This window comes from Microtus oregoni, unplaced genomic scaffold, assembly GCF_018167655.1.
Source record: "Microtus oregoni isolate MIOR12 unplaced genomic scaffold, Mior012 000012F_ref0000307, whole genome shotgun sequence".
In the NCBI taxonomy this organism is placed as follows: domain Eukaryota; kingdom Metazoa; phylum Chordata; class Mammalia; order Rodentia; family Cricetidae; genus Microtus; species Microtus oregoni.
In genome coordinates, this window is record NW_024543071.1 from 30001728 (window position 1) to 30022751 (window position 21024).

Sequence of the window (21024 nt, forward strand, 5' to 3'; positions counted from 1 at the left end):
AACAACCATTATTACTGGGCATACTTCTCACTTATACTGTAACACTTACAGGCTAGTATCTATAAACGTAAACCTGAATGAACTCTCTTCCCCCACCCAACTAAGCCTTGGACAGGGCCTTTTCCATGGCTTTCAAAGTGTTAGGCAAGTGTACTTCCCATGTTTTGTATTCACCATCATATTAAGTTGGGGTTTCTTTACAGACTCATTTTCTTTGTGTGTACATGCATATGTCAACATATACTCATGTGTGAAGGTGCCTGCTGAGGCCATCATATCCCCTGGAGCTAGAGCTGCATACAGTTTTGACAATTCAAAGTGTGAGCGCTGGAAGTCAAAGTCAAATTCTATGGAAAAACTGCAAGCATTCTTAACTGCTGAGCCATATCTTCAAATCCTGGGGTTTCATTATGTAATGAATTTATTCTGTCACTTACTACTATTATAATATGCTAAATGAGATTATCTTTCTTGATACTTAAATTATAAACATTAAGATTTAATTATCACAGTTAAAAATTCTTATTAAAAGCTGAAGAAGATGTTAATTATTAGCTAAGAGATGGAGTATTTAAAACACAAACTCTTCTCTCATATTTAGGTTTAAGAATTACATCAGTGGAGCTAAAGAAATAACTCATCAGGTTAAAGGCACTGGAGGACCTGGGTTCAATTATTAGCACTAACATCATAGCCCACAACCATCTCTAACTCCAGTCCTACGGGATCCCCACACCCTCTTCTGGCATCTGTGAGTACCTGGCAAACACATGGTACAGGGATATACATGCAGACAAACATCCATATACACTAAACAAATAAAGTCAATAGGGGCTGAAGAGACAGCTCAGCCACAAACAACACTTACTACTATGTTAGAGCACCTGCTCTTACAGAGAACCAGAGTTTGGGTCCCAGTACCCACCAGGCCATTCACAACTGCCTGCAATTCCAGTCCCAAGGGATCCAAACCCTCTTCTGAGCTCATGGGCACCAAGTGCATAGATGGTGCACAGACATACAGATAGGCAAAATCTCATTACATATAAAATAAAGTCTAAAAATTGTAATTGTTACAATTATTTTATCAGTCTTGATGTTGGGTCCTCCCTAATCTTAGAGCCAGTTTAGCAAGTGTCATCATTTGCGCCATTCATGAACCTAGCTAACATGCCCCAACAGCTTCCATTCATGAACCTAGCTAACATGCCCCAACAGCTTCCATTCATGAACCTAGCTAACATGCCCCAACAGCTTCCATTCATGAACGTAGCTAACATGCCCCAACAGCTTCCATTTTCTTGGGAATATCCCTGTTAAAATTATTGTTCTTAAATGTAGTAATGCTTCCTAGTAATGTTTAAGACCAAATAAATAAATAAGCCAAAAAAGAAAGCCCTACAATTTTATATGTAGCAGGAAGTAGAACCATGGGGGGTAGGGAAGACACCTAACATAATCCTTTACTTTAATGCCTTAAAATTTATTTTAAGCCCAGAATGGTGGTGCACACCTTTAATCCCAGCATTAATCTGGGAGGCAGAGGCAGGCAGACCTCCGAGTTTGAGGCCAGACTGGCTACATAGCGAGTTCTAGGACAACCACATACACTACATAGAGACATCCACAGTTCTCCTCTAGGTCAATGGTCAAACCTGAATATAGAAATGTGACATTTTCCTCAATGTATGTAATGAAGTAGTTAGATTTGTTTCCTTTTTAGAAACAGTGTCTGTAGTCCACACTAACTGGAACTTACAATGGGATTACAGATGTGAACCACCAATCCAGCTAACTCGATTTTTTAATTCTTGAATCATGAATTCATTTTCTGCCTCATATTAAGAAGAAATTTGTTATGGGGGCACTGAACTGAACAGAGAATTCTCAGCAGAGGAAGTTCAAATGGCCAAAAGACACATAAGGTCATGCTCAACCTCCTTAGCGATCAGGGAAATGCAAATCAAAACAACTTTGAGATATCATCTTACACCTGTCAGAATGGCTAAAATAAAAAACTCCAATGATAGCCTTTGCTGGAGAGGCTGTGGAGGAAGGGGTACCCTCATCCATTGCTGGTGGGAATGCAATCTTGTGCAACCACTTTGGAAATCAGTGTTTCGGTTTCTCAGGAAAGGCGGGATCAACCTACCCCTGGACCCAGCAATACCACTCCTGGGAATATACCCAAGAGATGCCCTATCATAATGACAAGAGCATTTGTTCAACTATGTTCATAGCAGCATTATTTGTAATAGCCAGAACCTGGAAACAACCTAGATGCCCTTCAATGGAAGAATGGATGAAGAAAGTGTGGAACATCGACACATTAGAGTACTATGCTGTGGTAAAAAACAATGACTTCTCGAATTTTGCATCCAAATGGATGGAAATAGAAAACACTATCCTGAGTGAGGTAACCCAGACCCAAAAAGATGAATATGGGATGTACTCACTAATAATTGGTTTCTAGCCATAAATAAGGGACACGGAGCCTACAATTGGTGATCCTAAAGAAGCTAAGTAAGAAGGTGAACCAAAGGAAAAACATATAGTTATCCTCTTGGCTATGGGAAGTAGACAAAGTTGCCGGGGAGAAAATTGAGATCTTGGGGGTGGGGTGGGATGGGGGTAAGGGGTGATGGGAAGAAGGGGGGAACTTGGGGAAAAAGGAGGATTGGGATAAAGGAAGGTTGGATAGGGGAGCACGGAAGCACAATTCTTAGTTAAGGGAGCCACCTTAGGGTTGGCAAGAGACTTGAACCTAGAGTGACTCCCAGGTGCCCAAGCCGAGGTCCCCAGTTAGTTCCTTGGGCAGCTGAGGATAGGGAACCTGAAATGACCCTATCCTATAGCAATACTGACGAATATCTTGCATATCATCATAGAACCTTCATCTGGTGAGGGATGGAGATAGAGACAGAGATCCACACTGGAGAACTGGACTGAGCTCCCAAGGTCCTAATGAGGAGCAGAAGGAGGGAGAACATGAGCAAAGAAGTCGGGACCACGAGGGGTGCACCCACCCACTGAGACAGTGGAGCTGATCTATTGGGAGCTCACCAAGGCCAGCTGGACTGTGACTGAAAAAGCATGGGATAAAACTGGACTCTCTGAACATGGCGAACAATGAGAGCCGATGAGACGCCAAGGACAATGGCAAGGGGTTTTGATCCTATGTAATGTGCTGGCTTTGCGGGAGCCTAGCCAGTTTGGATATTCACCTTCCTAGATATGGACGGAGGGGGGAGGACCTAGGACTTACCACAGGGCAGGGAACCCTGACTGCTCTTTGGACTGGAGAGGGAGGGGGAGAAGAGTGGGAGGAGGGGGAGGGAAATGGGAGGCTGGGAGGAGATGGAAACTTGTTTTTTTTTTTTCTCATTTTCTCAATAAAAAAAAAAAGAAATTTGTTTCAGGAGGGATTACTTCCTCAGCTATAATGTGAAAGTTATACTTTAGTACCGTAACTTTATCATCAGTCTGAAAAGCATGTTTCAACACCATCCATTTGTCTAAGTTTTTCAAAAAGTACATACTCAGAATGTAGACATTTTGAAAAATAAAGAGCTTGAATAGAGTTTTTCTCCGTATTTGGCTGGTTTTTGCTGATCTGAGATAGGGCCTTACTTTGTAGCACAAACTGTTCCCCAGCTTGCAATTCTCTAGTCTTGGCCTCCCAAGTGCTGTGACTACAGGTGTGTATCATCCCAATGGCCTCCTATTTTACACAGAGATAGGAAGGGCATCGACAAGTTAATTGCTATTGTGGTCATCATGCAGGCTTTGTGATTTTATGTTATGTGTTAAGAGTTCTTATCCATAGGCAAGAGATTCACTAGACTCAGAACTCCTCAGAACACAGTCCATCTATGGCCACTGTACAGAATGACCAGAGGAAACATACACAGCAGATTCAAGCTTTGAAGGTACTGCTCCACACAGAACATGCTTCTTCCAACCAAACTGTAACATGCAAAATGTTTTACCATGCCAACACATTAGAGTACAGAGTTCTTAAAAGTTGGCCATTTAAGACTCACGGTGCATATCAAAATTCCAGACTCCCCAAAGCATATATTCAATCTAAGTTATAAAACAAAATTCTCCTAAGATCTGTAAACAAACCTTTAAGGATTGTAGTCTGAGATCTGATGTCAGTTCTTTTCTAGAAATGCTAAAAAGAATCATTTTTACTACCTATTATGTTGGCTGACATTTTAGGAAGCAGATGTTAAGATGAAGGTGACAGCTCTAAAAGATATGGAGAAAAGATCATAATTAGGCAATAAGGAACTGTAGACCATGGTGGTTAATTGTGTACAAAGGAAAGTGGAAGTGCAAGACATGAAAGTTCTCAGGGACCTGGGTAAGTCTTGGTCAACACAATACTGAACTCAGGCGTAGAAATTAACCAGAGCACCACACTGCAGAAACTGACAGACCCTATAAGTCTTTGGTTCAAATGCTATGCGCACAGAAGGTTATCAGCTAACTCAACTTCTTGAAGCTGATGGTAGAGTTCTTTCTTGGAGTTCTGAGCAGCAAACTCACCAAGGACACTACAGATGCATTTAAAACCATTTATTCCTCAAATGATTTAAACTGTGACACTCTTCAGAATAATCCTCTGGTACTTATGTATGCAGGTACAGATAAAAGTCAAACTGGCCATAAGTTGATAATGAATGAAGTTAAAGGATTCATTATGTTGTTCTCTCAACTTGTCAATCTCTTTACAGATTATTATAACAAAATAAAAACACTACAAGTTAAAAACCTAAACAAAAAAACCTCTCCACATTTTTTGAAAATTCATGCTAACATTCAATGCTTCTAAGAACAAGCAATCTTCTGCCCTAGCCCACCACACCTCCTGAATTCTCCAAGTATTTCACAGAGGTAACTGCTTTTACTTCTCAGCTATTTCGGGGGGGGGGGGGCGGGGGGGCAGAGCAGAGGTAAGGAGGAAGAAAAGAGAGAGAAGGGAGAGAGGGAGGGAGGAAAGGAAGGAGGGAGGGAGGGAGGAAGGAAGGGAAGGAAGAAAAAGGAAAGGGAGAAAGGAAGAAAGAAAGGAAGGAGAGAGAGAGCGAGAGAAAGAAACCAAACCCAGGGCCCTAGGTATGCTAGGCAAGCAATATACTACTGAGTTTCTCTCCATCCTCAAAGCCATTTCCCAACTATCTCCACATCCTCAAACAATACGCTACTCTGTTCTTTTTAGATGTTACTCTATCATATCCCTCACATCTACTCCACTCCCTCATACTTTCTACATAGGACTTATTCATACAGGAATTATTCTAAGTGGCTACATATTTTTATAGCAATCCCATGACAAGGAAAGTAGCCATTTTATCCTAATCTTGCAGATAAATTGCAGAAGTAAAATAACTTATTTAAATAGTGATAAGAAGCAGATGCTTCAAGCTTTTCTTCTAGACACCATACTTTTAAACAAAAGCTGATAAACTTCCTTGTTCTTGTAAGCATATTACACCATGTGGCTTTTAAAGTCAGTATTTTTAACATGTTGACTTAATAGTATTCACAGCTAAGCAATGAAGTATAGTTTAATTAAATTTTTTTGTTTTCTTTTTGGTAACTTTTCTTCTTGGTGCTGCTTAGTATTCTAGATTCTGCCAGTTATAAAACTCCTCTATAATTAAATTTTTTAGGTTCTCTACTAATTATTCATTTGTGATCTTCAAAATTCCTTTCCTAGAATGTTTTATCTTTCCATTCTGAATGGCCTAAACCAATTCCAGTATTTCATGGTGGTTTATCTCCTTCCATTTTTTGCTGTATTGAATACATTTCTTATATACTCTACACCTCTTTTTCTTTCTTGGGTTAAACACAGCACACTAGAAGTGGCTAAACAGCTAACACAAATTAACCAAGCCAGTCATCACAGACCCTGTTCATATGCCTACTCTCAAGGAACCCAGGAACATTAATGCCTGAGCCTTTCCAATGCCAGTTTGTTTCTGGTCGATGGATTTCAACTTTCTTTGGAATGTTTCTAGGCCCCAGAAGTCACTCCAATTAGTCACTATCTGGAAACACCAGGAAAGAGTAAACCTGGGCTCAAACACTGGGACAGATCTTAAAAGTACTTTGGTTGACAATTATCTGCTAACTCTTGAAACTCATTAGAATTATTTTTTGGAGATAAAAGCGGGGTGTCCACCAATGTCACTAAAGACACATCTAAGGCCATTCAACCAAACCGTTCTTAGTTTTCAAAATTGTGTACTTTCTCTTTTCCTTGTCCTCACAATGAAAGGGTCATTTATTTGTTTATTTTTTAACTGTCTTCTAGGAATGTCAAAAAAATCCATGCATCTTTCTCTGGATGTTTAACTAGAAACATTTGTTGTCTCCTGCTGCCATCTGGGCTTGACCGAAATTCACTATGTAGCCCAGCTGGGCCACAAATTCATGGTCCTTCTGCCCAAGTACCACTATATAACTTTTAATTTATCTTTAGAATCATTTCTTCCTGCCACACCCCTTAACAATCCAGGCACATGAATCTACTCTCAAGCTCACTTTACCCTTCTCCCAGTTCCCCTCCAGATCACAGAAACACAACAACCTCTAGCTTGTACTCCGATTGTAAATACTTTTATCACAGCACTTACACAGTAAAATGCAAAGTTTTCACTGAGAAGCAAGTAGCTTGTTTTCACTTTACAACATTTGCGATAAAAAGCATTGAAGGATATTTGGAAACATGTTCAGATATTTCAGTAAAAAAAAAACCCTGCTTTTAAGTAATTAAAGAGCTTTAAAAATATTTTTATTTCATGTGTATGAGTGTTTTGCCAGTATGTATGTATGTGGACCAGGTGCAGGTAGCATCTAGAGAGCAATCGTGGCTGGAATTGGAGTTATGTATGAGGTTCTGAGTCACCTTGTAAGTGCTGATCATTGGTCATTGATCACTGGTCCTAATCAAGATCAATAACTATTCGTAACCTCTGAGATATTTCTCCAGCCCCAAAGTCTCTTAATCAAGTATTATGCATTGTAGTCACTATATCTGAAACAGATTTTGATTATGCTATTCCTTTTCCTAAGGGTCTGGTGGCCTAAGCAGTTAGGTGGCACATTCCATAGTTTGTTTTGCATCACTGTAACAAAAGAGCTTCAAAACTTCATAAAGTTTTTCATTTTAAATTATCTTTAGTTTGTGTTCTGGGGTTCATAGTCCAAGATCAGGCAGGCACCACTGATTTCTCTCTGAAGAACAGATTTGTCACAGCAATGTGGCACAATGGTAACAGCATGTCTGAGAGAAAGTGAGCCCATCATGAAATACGAAGTCAAAAGACTAGGTTCCATAATACATTTCAAGGACATTCCTCCATACTGAGCTAGAGACTTAAAAGTAGGTTCCAACCTATAAAAGTTTGATGAAAACAACTCTTACTCAATCAACATGTTCCAACCACATGACTCCTGAGTAACAAGACTTAAGCCATATCCCAACAATATTTATGAGAACAGAATTCTATGTAGAATTAAGTACAAATATACTTACTTCAGTGTTCTTAAAATAGCAAGTAAAATATCTGTAAGTAGCTAAACTTTTAAGTATACCAGAATTTGATAAAGTCTATTTAAGTATAAGCAATTGCTAATATAGCTATCCATTTCCCATGAAGCTTGAAGTTACTGTGAATTGGTCTAGGCAGCTATTTCTTCCAGCACTTACACTGAGGAAAACTGATTGTGTAAACACTCTAGGGAAATGGAAGCTTGAACAATTTCTAAGTGACTTATTAAAGTATTCATAAAGAATTGGAGCAATTGGGCTGGAGAGATGGCTCAGAGGATAAGAGCATTGTCTGCTCTTCCAAAGGTCCTGAGTTCAATTCCCAGCAACCACATGATGGCTCACAATCATCTGTAATGGGGTCTGGTGCCCTCTTCTGGCCTGCAGGCATACACACAGACAGAATATTGCATATATAATAAATAAATAAATTAAAAAAAAAAGAAGAATTGGAGCAATAGAGCAAAGTCAACTTTCCTTACCACTGTATCAGAGTCCAATCTCTACTCCCATGGGAGGAAGAACCTATGGTCCTTCCTGTTTCTAGGAACCTGGAAATCAAAGCATTATTACACAGGTCCAAGTTGCTACATCCTGGATTTTATACCACTTCAGTGAGATTTAGATTGCCAATAAGCATTAAATAAATCAAAAGTTTAAGTTTTCTTAAAAAAAAGTTTCACTGCCTCCAAATGTAATTAAATTCTTTTTTTTTTTTTTTCGAGACAGGGTTTCTCTGTAGCTTTGGAGCCTGTCCTGGCACTAGCTCTTGTAGACCAGGCTGGCCTCGAACTCACAGAGATCCACCTGCCTCTGCCGGGATTAAAGGCATGCGCCACCACCGCCCGGCCTGTAATTAAATTCTTTAAGTTACCCTTCAAAGTAGGTACTTTTAATTATCTTTAACTAAATGATATTTAACTAAAAACAACTCATTTTTGATAACAGTTATTGATGAGTAGAGTCTACAGAATTCCATTACAGAGAAATGGAAATAGGTTTGCATTCAATACTGAAACTTCATTTTAATATGTGGCCTGTAAACTAAAAATTCTAAGACTCAAAATTATTAAATAAGGCAGTAACCAATGAAACACTATCTTCAAAACATTGCTTCCTGGAGAAAATGTTTAAATAAGGACACCATTCACCTGTAGACATGTTCTAGTTTAGAAAATCTTTAATGTCAAGCTGCATGCAAAAAGAAAACATTTCATATTCTAACAGAAAATATTAGGACATCCCACACCTTAAATTTAGGGCTTACAGACAACAGGTTACTTAAAACAGCTTATATTGGGAATTTTACAAATACATCTCATTTTCAAAAACATTAGCAATGATGAATTACTATTCTTATAAAGGAAGAAACAAAATTCTGTTAAATGTATCTAAGCCAAAACCACAATACTTTAAAATACTTACCAATATAACCTGAGTTTATTCAATAGTTTAAAAAGGTAAAACATTCCATTGTTAGGCATTTTTTTCAGAGTTGTGAGAAAAAAGATACGCATCAATTAGATGTTTACAGGAGGAAATTAGATCAGAAAGTTTTAAGTTTTAAAACGAGCAAATATTATTCTATTTAATGCACCCAGTATTAAACTGCCCTGAGTTCTTCTCTTGGAACTCACTCTGTAGACCAGGTTGGCCTCAAACTCATAGAGATCCACACTGAACACAGCCAGGGCCTTGTACTCACAGATAAACACTACCACTGAGCTACTATTACCCCAGCCTGAGTTCTTCTCATTACACCCATAAATAAGTGCACCTCCCATTCCTCATCAGAGAAACATCTTTTGGCATATGGTGATTGATGGAGACTCACACCTGGTGAAGTGAATAAGACTATCTTAGTGCCCAGCTCTAAAGGGGATGTACCTATCACAACCTCCTTCCCAAGGCACAAGGGTTATTGCAGAAGAGAGGATGGAAAGATGATAGTGTCAGTAGTAACAAATATGCACAACAGAACAGTATATACTGAACATGACAAGCCTATTGCACGAATTTACAGCAGCTGTGAATGCATACATAAATCCTGCACAAGATCATGGCAGCAAAAAGCCTACCATGGATAGGGAGAGCCCATGAAGTCCCACTACTAAATGAGGACTACTGGCAACTGATGGCTGCCTGGAGAAGGAAAGTAAATTTTTCTTCAGAGAAGCAGCCCAAGAAACTACTCATGCTCCAGCAGATGGTCCTATACCCATGCACATATAAGCGGCACTAAGTGGGTTCTGACCTTAAAGAAAAGAGAACACATAAAGTTGGGAGTCAAATGCAATGCAGATGTGGGAGAAGTTGGAGGGTATAGAGTATAGAGTGGAATGTGGATGTTATCAAAACACGTGCATGTATAGAATTCTCAATTAAAAATAAAATCTTACAAATACACTGAAGACTTGTAATTCCAATAAAATACTCAAAAATATAATACTACTCTGGTATATTTAATAGGCTCTTGGGACATCTATCTGAAGGACAGATTTCTGGGCCTTCCCCAAGATTCACTTAGTATAGGTATGAGGAAGGATCCCTCAGGAATTTGTATACTAAACACTTTATTTAGATAAAATATACAGTATTTATGACCATCATGCAAAACAAACTTAAGTGAAGAAATGCTATTTATTTAAAAGTCAAAGCCAACTCTTATGTATAAAGCCTCTTTTTGAGTACTAAGTTCTCTCACAACTCATGGAATAATAATGTCATATGTACATCTAATGTCTTCCAGTATCCTTTTGAGTATCATTCATTCAGAACCTTGTAATTCATAGAAGACTAGAAAAATATACTTGGAAACCTTTCGTAAACACATGAATAACAAACAAGAAACAGGACAACTAGTCATTGCAGCAAAATTGATTCTAGCACCCTATACTCATCAAGATCAACACAGCAATCATTTAAAGAAAAGTCTCTCTATTAAAATCTAGAAAACATTCTATCTGGCATTTTTAAAAATTTTAAATGATCACATCAATTTTTTTAAAAAAATCATTTTTACTACTTTATAGAAGTTGCTTCTATCTAAAAACACCACTTCGTTTACTGACAACTGACTCAGCAGATTCTATTTGCAGTAGCTATACTTAAGACATGCACCAAGGCTGAGAATATGGTATGGACACTGGCAGCAATAACAAGCACTGCTTCAATTCTTCTTCTGAAAATGTTTATAATTAACCTCCATTTACTAATTCCAATAATTCGTGTCCATAGCATATTCTGCTTTAATTAAAATATTAGGCATAGATAGAACTTTGAAAATGACCAAATATTTATGATCCCTATAGACAAGAGATTTTTAATACTAAAACCTTGTTTGAACATAAGTAAACACTAGTTGGCATGGTAGTGCACATACCCATGATACCAGAGCTCACAAGGGTGGCACAGGTGGACCCTCCAAGTTCCAGGAACACATGAGTTACAGTGGCAGAGCTTCTATCGACTGAAAAATTCCTATCAAACCAAGTATCCTCCCCAATTTCAATATGACCACTTTCATATTATGAAAAAATTTTGAAACACCAACAGTACACATATGACATATCTTACCATTACCATAAACTCACAAACAAAAAAAGTCTGATGCCAGTTACTTTGGTAAATAATAGAGGCTTAAACCTTACCCTAAAATTACAAAACTTGAGCTTGGAAACTGTGCATTTCTATAACCCCAGCACTTGGGAAATAGATTGGGAATTTAAGCCTGCTTCAGTCACATAGCAAATTCAAGGCCAGCCTGAGCTACGTGAGAATCTGCCTCAAAAAGGGGGATGGAGAGATGGCTCAGTGGTTAAGACCACTGGTCTTCCAGATGACCAAAGTTCAGTTTCCAGCACCCATGCTGGGTAGCTCACAACCACCTCTATGTCCAACTCCAGAAGATCCAATTTCCTGACACCACTCTCCACCAAAGAATGTGTACAAATACACTGAAAATCTAAAAGTAAATTTCATGATGCCATCTAGTACACTAAAAATGTGAATTTATATACTTCACATACTAATAATTCTGATTTGCATCATTATTCTGGAAAACCTCTCAGATGTTATAATTGCAATACTTCAGTTCACATCATTAATCCGAGTAACTTTAGAAGTTATTATATTTGGGGCTGGAGAGATGGCTCAGAGAGTAAGAGCATTGCCTGCTCTTCCAGAGGTCCTGAGTTCAATTCTCGGAAACCACATGATGGCTCACAACCATCTGTAAGGAGAACGGGTGCCCTCTTCTGGTGTATAGGCAGGCACACATGCAGGCAGAACACTGTATACATAATAAATATATATATATTTTAAAAAGCTATTATATTCACCCTATTGCAGAGTAAATATTCACCTTTCAGAAGATGCCACTCGATACTTTTTAATACAAGTAATAGCATTGACAGCATTAAGAATTCTATTAACAGCTATTATTTGCAAATGTGCTTCCTTCAGGAAAACAGACTACTACAAATAACCATAACTTTAAGTATGTCTATAATAAATAATTCTAGTATTGCTTATAAAAACCAGGAGTGCTCTCACAATTGGTTTTGGGTTTGTCTAACCTAAATTCCTAGTTTATTACTGATAAATTAAGAAAGTGGAGCGTAGTGGTAAATACTTGTAATTCCAGAACTTGGAAGATGGGAGTACGAGGCTTTTAACAAATCCTTGGCTGGATTGTATAAAACTTCATCTCAAAAAATAATAATCTCAAAAGTTTGATGCTATTAGTATAGGCATAAGCTATACTACTAATACATAAGTATTAACTACTGTTAATTTTTGTTTCTTTTTGAGTAATTCAGGTAGAATCCTGAAACTGGTGAGAGCCCCTAGAGATAAACTCAGTCAAATGTTAAATAAAGTAAGCACGAACACTAAGATTTAGGGAATAATTCATATTTCTCCTGACCTTTAATAAAAAGTATTTACATTAGATAAGTAGTCATATAGTAACCATTTCTTTTATTTCTCTTTAGTATCAGGGACCTGAGAGCAATGGATAAGGGTGGGTTCAAATGAATCAAGTGGTTGTCAAACCTCAAAATGAAAAAATCTAACTATAAGACTTCAACTCTTTCCCAGGCCAATCATGGAGAGTGAATGATACAATGTTTTATTAAGGCCATTATGTACATTTATAACAAGTTATGCTAATGCTCATGGTGAGAGACCATACATTACAAACTACTAGTCTAGCAGGGAGGTGGTGGCCCACCTAGCACTTGGAAGGCACAGGCAGGCATATCTGAGTTTAAGAACACCCTGGTCTACACAGAGTGAGTTCCGAAACAGCCAGGGCCTAACAGAGAAATCATCTAGAAAAACAAAAACAAATGAATAGAAACTTCTACTAATCTAATAGAGTTGTTATAAGCCATATATATATTATATATATAATATATATATGCATATATGCTCCAAGTTTGAAGTCAATTCAGTCTTCCTAGTAAGCACAGTGACTTCCAGACTAGATAGGACTAAAGAGACCCTGACTCCCTGAACACCCACCCCCAAAGTGTTTTTGCTTATTCCTATCAAATTTTCTAAAGAATTGTGAGACATTGTATTCCATATATATATTACTTGTTAGAAACATAAATTGCTGTCCTTCAGGACTATCTTTCCCCTTAAGTCACTATCACAGATACCATCAGGAATCTTCGAACCTCTACTTACCTGAGTTCACTGCTAGCTTTGTGAATTTGCCTGTTAGATGATCTTTAAAATATCATTTGAATGCTTAAAATCTTGACTAAAGGATATTTGATAGGAATAAGCAATATCCAAGAAGCTATAAAAGTGGGAACAAACTTATCCAAATAATGTTTGTTCACTCCCTTTTTTTAACACTTAATGATTTGAAATTGCTTTTATTCTTTTGATATATCATTACTTTTAATTCTCCATTTTCTTAATTGAAAAACTCAAAAGAGAATTTGCAGGGATGAACACACAGTTCAGTTGGTACAGTGGTTGTCTAAAAGGTATGAAGTCCTATATTTGATCACGAGAACTACATAAACCAATGTGGCAGTACATGTTTCTTATCCCAGTATTCACCCTAAAGACAAGGAAGGAGGAACTAGAAGTTCAAGATAATCCTTGACTACACAGGAGTTCAATGCAAGCTTCCAACATCTGAGACCCTGCCATAAAACAACAAAAGGTTTTCATAAGGCCCCATCTTCCCCCAGGAATCAGGATTTTGTAGTGTAAGGAAGGAGAGATAACTTTCCTCACAGGTAAACTGTGTATGCTAGGAGTGTTTATTCAAAAAAAAAAAAAACCCTTAAGGATTTATCAAAATCTGAATCTCCAGATAATAAATTTCTCTCCAAGTACCATGTTGACAAGAGTTCTAATAAAACAAGAGATAAATAGTCAAGACATGGGGAGCTACAAATGACTACGTTTGTACCAGACACTTTGTTAACTGCACATAGTTTATTTATATTAGCTGCAGTAAGCTGTCAATCACGGCTAATGGTCTAATCTAGACTGCAATACTGACAAGCTATACATTCTTTCTAAGATGTCTTCAGCAATTCAGTGAGTTCACCAAGGAATCTTCAGAAGACACATTCACTAACATCAGAAAAACACATCTTAAGATGTTAGCATAACCTTTGCATGAGCTCAGTGTATCTCCCTCCGCCACTCTTCGAGACACACACACACACACATTTTTTATTTTTGAGTTTCAAAACAGGGTCGCTCTACAAAGCCCTGGATGTAGACCAAGATAGACTCGAACTCAGAGACCCACCTGCCTCTGCCACCCGAGAGCTAGGATTAAAGACATGCACCATGACACCTGTCTCGTATCTATAACTTTGAGAGAAAATGCCAATGATTTCAAGTTTTCTTGGCTTGTCTTTAAAATCTATCTAAAAAATCTAAATACTCATTTTTCATACAGATTAAAAATTATTAGCTCTGCCCTGAGTAGAAAGGAATTGAAAATGCAAGGGAATACCTATGTAATCTTGATCTGATTATCAAGCAACATTATTCTAATGAGTTTCCTTTCAAGACTAAGAGTTCATATGGTCTGATAATATGTAAGATCTGACTTTTATTATAAAAATAGCTTTTCAAAGAGCTGGGGTTTACGTCAGAAGAGTAATTGCCTAGTTTACTAAGGCCCCAAGTTCAAATCCCCAACCTCCAATACAGGGAGTGAGAAGTTGTTCATTATAGGTATTATAATCCTAGCACTCTGGAAACTTTCTGAGGGATCAAAAATCCAGAAGTTTAAAGACTCTGTATCCATGGTAATTATTAATTAAAATAAAAACAACTTTTGAGTAATTAAAAAGTGATGAACAATGCTTATTATCTAAGAATTCCAAAGGCAGGTTCCTTTGTTAAATTTCCTTCAGTGTTACATCAAGTTTGTGTAATCTCTATTGTACTTGTCCAATCTACACTGCAGCACTCAGAAGTTAAATCTGCAATGAAAACAAAAGCTTAATATATTAAGTAAAACACAAGTCATTGCACTTGGTAGGCAGAGGCAAACAGATTTCTGTGAGTTCAGGTCTAGCCTACTCTACAAGAACTGCTACACATAGAAACCTTGTCTTGAAAAGACACGAAAAACCAAACACATAGCCGGGCGGTGGTGGCGCACGCCTTTAATCCCAGCACTCAGGAGGCAGAGGCAGGCGGAGCTCTGTGAGTTCGAGACCAACCTGGTCTACAGAGCTAGTTCCAGGACAGGCTCCAAAGCCACAGAGAAACCCTGTCTCGAAAAACAAAACAAAAAACAAAAAAAAAAAACAAAAAACAAAAAAAACAAAACCAAACACATGATTAACAAAATGTAGTGCTTAATCAGTATCATAAATAGGATGACTGATAGCCTATTTGAAATAGCAAATAGCAAAAGTGTTCTGAAAATAAAAACCATAGTGAAGACTAAAGTCATTTGTTGTAACTATTAACTTTAAAAATCCTCTTTGCAACCTATCTTCTTTCTCTATGCATTCCAGTCAACAGCTGGAGACTGGCTATTGTTTATTCAATGGCGATTTCTCAAGTCAAACTATTCTTTCTCTTCAGAGATTTGAAGTTTGCGTGTTCCTGTAGTTTTGTACAGAACCTCCTCCTACACAAAACTTTTAAAATAAAAGCTTATCATTTATCTTCAAGTTAAAGATTTAGTTCTCAACTTTTTAGTTTTCAGTAGATCTTCATGATAGTTCTACATTTTTACATGTAAAGTTCTACTCTAAATATGCGCCATATCATAAAGATGCTGTTTTAAAACACAGGAGCTGGAAGACAATAGCTCACACAGGGAACGACCAGTCCAGTACAACTACAGCACCACCTATTTAAAAGTCATACTCAAGTGCCTCTCTAGTACCTTGTGATCCAGCAAAAATAATTCACTACAGCTTGTACAGTGGCATTAGCTTGTACCCATTGCTACTTTGGAGGCTGAAACAAGAGGACTGTTTGAGATTAAGAATATGGGGCTCAATTGAACAACAAAAAAGTTTCTGTGTATTTTGTTTCTTTGGCTATGTTCTTGCTTATTTTAAACCTAGTATCTTAGCTAGGCCTTGTGGTGTCCATCTTTAATTCTAGTACTCGAAAGGCAAGACAGGCAGATCTCTGAGTTCAATGCCAGCTTGGTCTACAGAGTGAGTTCCAGGACAGCCAGGGCTACACAGAGAAACCCTGTTTTAAAACAAAAACCAAAACAAACTGGTCTTGATTTGTGGCCCAGAGAGGCCTTAAACTACTGATCCTTCTGCATCTGCTGCTGCTATTATTCACGTGAGCCTCACGTGATTTTATTTTAAAAAGTTTAAAATCTACTTCCACTACTAAACCAATACTTTTCTATGCATTCTTACTCCAAAGATGAACTTGTCTGATGGATGACATATTAAAGACAACAAATAGTTCATTCTGTTTTAAGAGTAATTTTTTTTTTTTTTTGGTTTTTCAAGACAGGGTTTCTCTGTGGTTTTGGAGCCTGTCATGGAGCTAGCTCTTGTAGACCAGGCTGGTCTCGAACTCACAGAGATCCGCCTGCCTCTGCCTCCCAAGTGCTGGGATTAGAGGTGTGAGGCAACCACCGCCGGCAAGAGTAATTTTTGTAATGACTACAAAGCCTTAACAAAATTTACTGCCATCTCCATGTTATGTCATAACAATCTACCTTACATGCTTCTACCAATCTTCTGTTACAAAAGCTCAATTATTTTATGCAGAATATACCATATCTTATAGCTTCTTTCTCTTTGTAGAAGGTGTGATAACATTTATCTTCCACTAAGCCTCTGATAGCTTTTGTCTTTCAAAAGTTCAGCTATATAATTAAGTTGCCATTTAATTCTACAATGTAAGATTTACTGTAGACTTACTGTATATGTTGAGTTAGACTTCACTTCTGGCATAAGTTCTATTCAAGGAAAGTTTCAACATTAAAATATTAAGCTAAATAAATATGAAGGCTTTAATGTTTGTGTTATAAAAGCAAACAAAAATACAAGTCCTATGTTACTTTGAGGTAGTGCTATTCCTAAACCATCTTCTAGAACCTCTAAAATTATAAAATTGAATAAACATTGGTTTGTGTTTAAAGCTTCAGGTCCTATTCCTATATGTGCCTGTGTAATACTGTCTGCCAAGAATAAAATCTCAGGAAGCAGTTTCCAAGTTATCTTTTCAGTTTATCAAAAGATAGAACTCCAGGCTACAGAAGCAACTCAGTGATTCAGAACACTTTTTGCTCTTCCAGAGGATCTGGGTTAAAATCCTAACACCCACACTGTAGCTCACAACTAGTTGTTTGCTGTTACTGATTTCCTTTATGCTTATTTATTATAACAAATATAAAAACCCAAGGTGGGTCACAAGGTATCTCCAAAAAGCCCTGCCACTGCAATCACCACTTCTGGCTCAAAAAGACTGGCGCACCCTCTGCTCACATCCATCCCCAGTGAAAACCCTGCCTTTTGAACCAAAATGCTCCTCTCAATTGGTCAACAGACAGGTGACAGAATTTCTGTAACGTTTTTTTCTTTTTGTCTAATGAAGAAAAGGTTCTAACTTTAACACAGTAAAAATTATCTATCAAGTATTGTCCAAACAGAAAGGTAATAACCTTAACAAAAATGAAACTACATACAAGAACAGTTATCAAGTAAAAAATACATTCTCAATGTCTAATTCATAAGTAATTGGCAAATTTATAGAGATCACTCCATTAGTTGTCCTCTCTTGGAGAATCCAAAGTTTTGTACTAATGTGCTTTTTGCCAATATCTGGGAAACTGTTAACTGTTTAGTCTTCCACCCCATCAAAGACCTGGGAAGGAAATAGTATTACTTGAGTAATCAATTACTTGAGTAATCAAGAAGTGCAAGCAAGCAATTACAAAAAATGTGAGAAATGACAGAAACATTTGGCTGCCTGGTCAGTCATCCAAGGTTCTTCTGCAATCTTTTGGCCTACAGGCCTAGAATATCTAACAGACTTGTTTTAGAAGCGAGAAATTTTGAAGGAGTGTCCTACCCTACTGGCAAAGTTCGGCAGTCTCCTTTCTTTGAGTCCTGCTTGTACAGTTTGGACAGTGTACTGTTAGCAGTCAAAGCAAGGGCAGTTTCTTGCCCCAATGGCTAGGTTTTGCCACAAAGAAAGCAAATGCTACATGGAGTTTCTTCGATACGCATCATCCACTTTAAATCACTGCTGGGGAGAGCAGATACATTTCATGTCAATAAAGACTAAGTCATTAAAACATTTTAAATACCATATTCTATAGGTCTTGGAAGTGTTTGAAGATTACCTATCTAAAATATATCTCTGTATACCTAAAAACCCTAACTAACATGATACGAAGTTTGATAGCTATCAGAGACTATTAACCTGTATTTCTTTATTATCTGAAATAGCTTTTAAGGTCTAATGCTTCACATTGTATAATTAAATTGTATAGGTGATTACTATTTAATTATTATTTAAGACTAGTTGCTTTTTAGTTTGAAAGTTGATTCAATAATCTACCTTTTTATCCTATCATATCTTTCCTCCCCCCATTTCTGACAGTACCCAATAACAACTTGTAACCAACTCCCCCCACCCCTGCTACAGGATGACAAATAGTCATAACCCAGTGAAAGATAAAAGAACCACTCATACCACCTCTTGGGAACGTGGGCATCATGTTTTAAAAATACTTACTGTCTTGGGGGGCACAATAGCATCTCTAGGAGACCCTAAAAAAACTTAAACAATGGTCAAGTCTTGGGAGAGCTAGCTGCATCATTTGTTGCCAGTCTCTGAGTAATGGAAAAGTGTAGGACATATGGGGACTTATTGGAAGTACTGATGGTAGTAGATGAGGGTGGGTTATCTCAGCTAGCCATCTTGGAATTATCCTGGGCAGTTTGTGGATCAAAGCTGATCTTTAAGTGGTATTTATCGGCTTAGTGGTACTATCACAATGAAGGTAGAATCGTTGTGGAGCTCCATCATTTGTTTGGAGATTTCAGATATTGCTGTTAGAAATGCATATAGTTTACTATAGAAAACTTAAAACATTAAATGTAATGTGTTATAAACCTTAGGGAGGTTAAAGAACCATTATCTATTAAATACATCCGGGATATCGGGTATATTCCTAAATATCTGTTTAAACTCAAGCCTGGAATAACACATAAAAAATTACATGAAGCCTAAGGCTAAAATTACTACCTTGTAATAACATTAACATCAAAACAGTTTGAAATTTTTAAAAAAAAAAATCTAGTAAACTTTTTCTTTCCTTTGTTTTTTTTTAAATATTTATTTATTTATTTATTATGTATACAATATTCTGTCTGCATGTATGCCTGCAGGCCAGAAGAGGGCATCAGATCTCATTACAGATGGTTGTGGGCCACCATGTGGTTGCCAGGAATTGAACTCAGGACCTTTGGAAGAGCAGGCAATGCTCTTAACCACTGAGCCATCTCTCCAGCCCTTTCCTTTGTTTTTTGAGACCAGGTTTCTCTATTGCTTTGGAGCCTGTCCTGAAACTCTGTAGACCAGGTTGGCCTTGAACTCAAAGACTACCTCCTGCCTCTGCCTCCTGATTAAAGGTGTGTGCTACCACCGCCTGGCAAAGCGGTTTAAATTTTGAGATAGTACTTATACTTTAAGAAATGTTTTAAAGATCAGAATAAATTCAAGGGATATGAGATTAGTGATAATATAATAGCCTCTAGATTTTGAGTTTCTTCTGTGTCATAGCAAGTGGTTCTTCTGATATGAGATAGAGACTTTGAAATTTCTTTTAACAAACATGTTTGGGTTTAGAGAAGGAAAGAGCCACACTCCAACTCCAAAGCCAGCTTTAGTTTTTAATTGAGTTAGGACCACAAAACTACCTGTTGAACATGTCTGTAGAGACCAGTAAAAACTGACATTTTGAATGATTTATAAAATTTTACCCTGTAGGAAATATTCTATACCATTAGTCCAAGTTTCTCCTTTTCTTGGAAATTTTTTTCAGATGGTCTCCTTTATTTTTTGTAAGCATCCTTTGTCTAAAGGTCTTTAGATTCCTTAGTTTGATGATTTTATTTTCCTGGAAAGACAAAAACAAAACCCTGCCCTGACTCTAATTTGATGAGTTTACCCTTCTGTGAGGTTAAACTGACACTACCAGCTCTCCTAACCAAGAGGTCTCTACTGTTTGAATTGAACCTTTTATTATTTTTGACGGTATCCTTAGCTTTTCTTCTGTAAAAAACAAAAGTAAGACCTCTATCCCAATGTAACACATATCCTGGTTTCCATTCTGAGGTCAACACATCTTTTAAAGTATACTGGTTGATTTAGTTCAGTGGGTTTTTTTTTTTATTATTCAATATCTCTCTACAGCTGTTGTTCCCTTTTCATTAGCATTTAAAAATTTTTAAATGAATAAAGCATTATGAAGCCTATCTCTAGGGATCATTATTACCTTTTTGTTTATTAAACATTTCTTTTAAAGTATGATTAACTCTTTCTATAACTGCTTGTCCTGCATGATTGTGTGATATACTTGTAATACATTTTATGTTGTAATATGCAAAAAACGGTTTCATTTTACTAGAGATAAGCTGGAACATAGCCAGTCTTAATTTGTAGGTTTTCCCAAGATGGTTATAATTTCTAATAAATGTGTTATTACAGAATCAGCCTTTTCCAAACTCAAAGCAGTGGCTCATTGAAATTCTGAATATGTGTCATATGGTATGGCATATATATTTTTTCATTTTCCAAACTCTGCAAAATGAAACACACCCTCTTATCAAATTTGAGTACCCTTTGGGTTTCTTCTTGCAGGTAGTGGAGTTTGGTTATACAAAGCACAAGTAGGACATTTCCTTGACTTGTTGCCAAGTGACAGAAAATTTCTTTTTTAAGCCCTTGCTATTAACACGGTGTTTCTTATG

General features: G+C 37.3%; 1 protein-coding gene across 1 annotated transcript in view; it reads right to left on the minus strand.

Annotated features, from left to right (window-relative positions):
* The window catches only part of Uhrf2 (ubiquitin like with PHD and ring finger domains 2), a 78826-nt gene that overhangs the window by 26878 nt on the left and 30924 nt on the right, over positions 1 to 21024 (minus strand). The gene's annotated exons all lie outside the window — the stretch shown is intronic.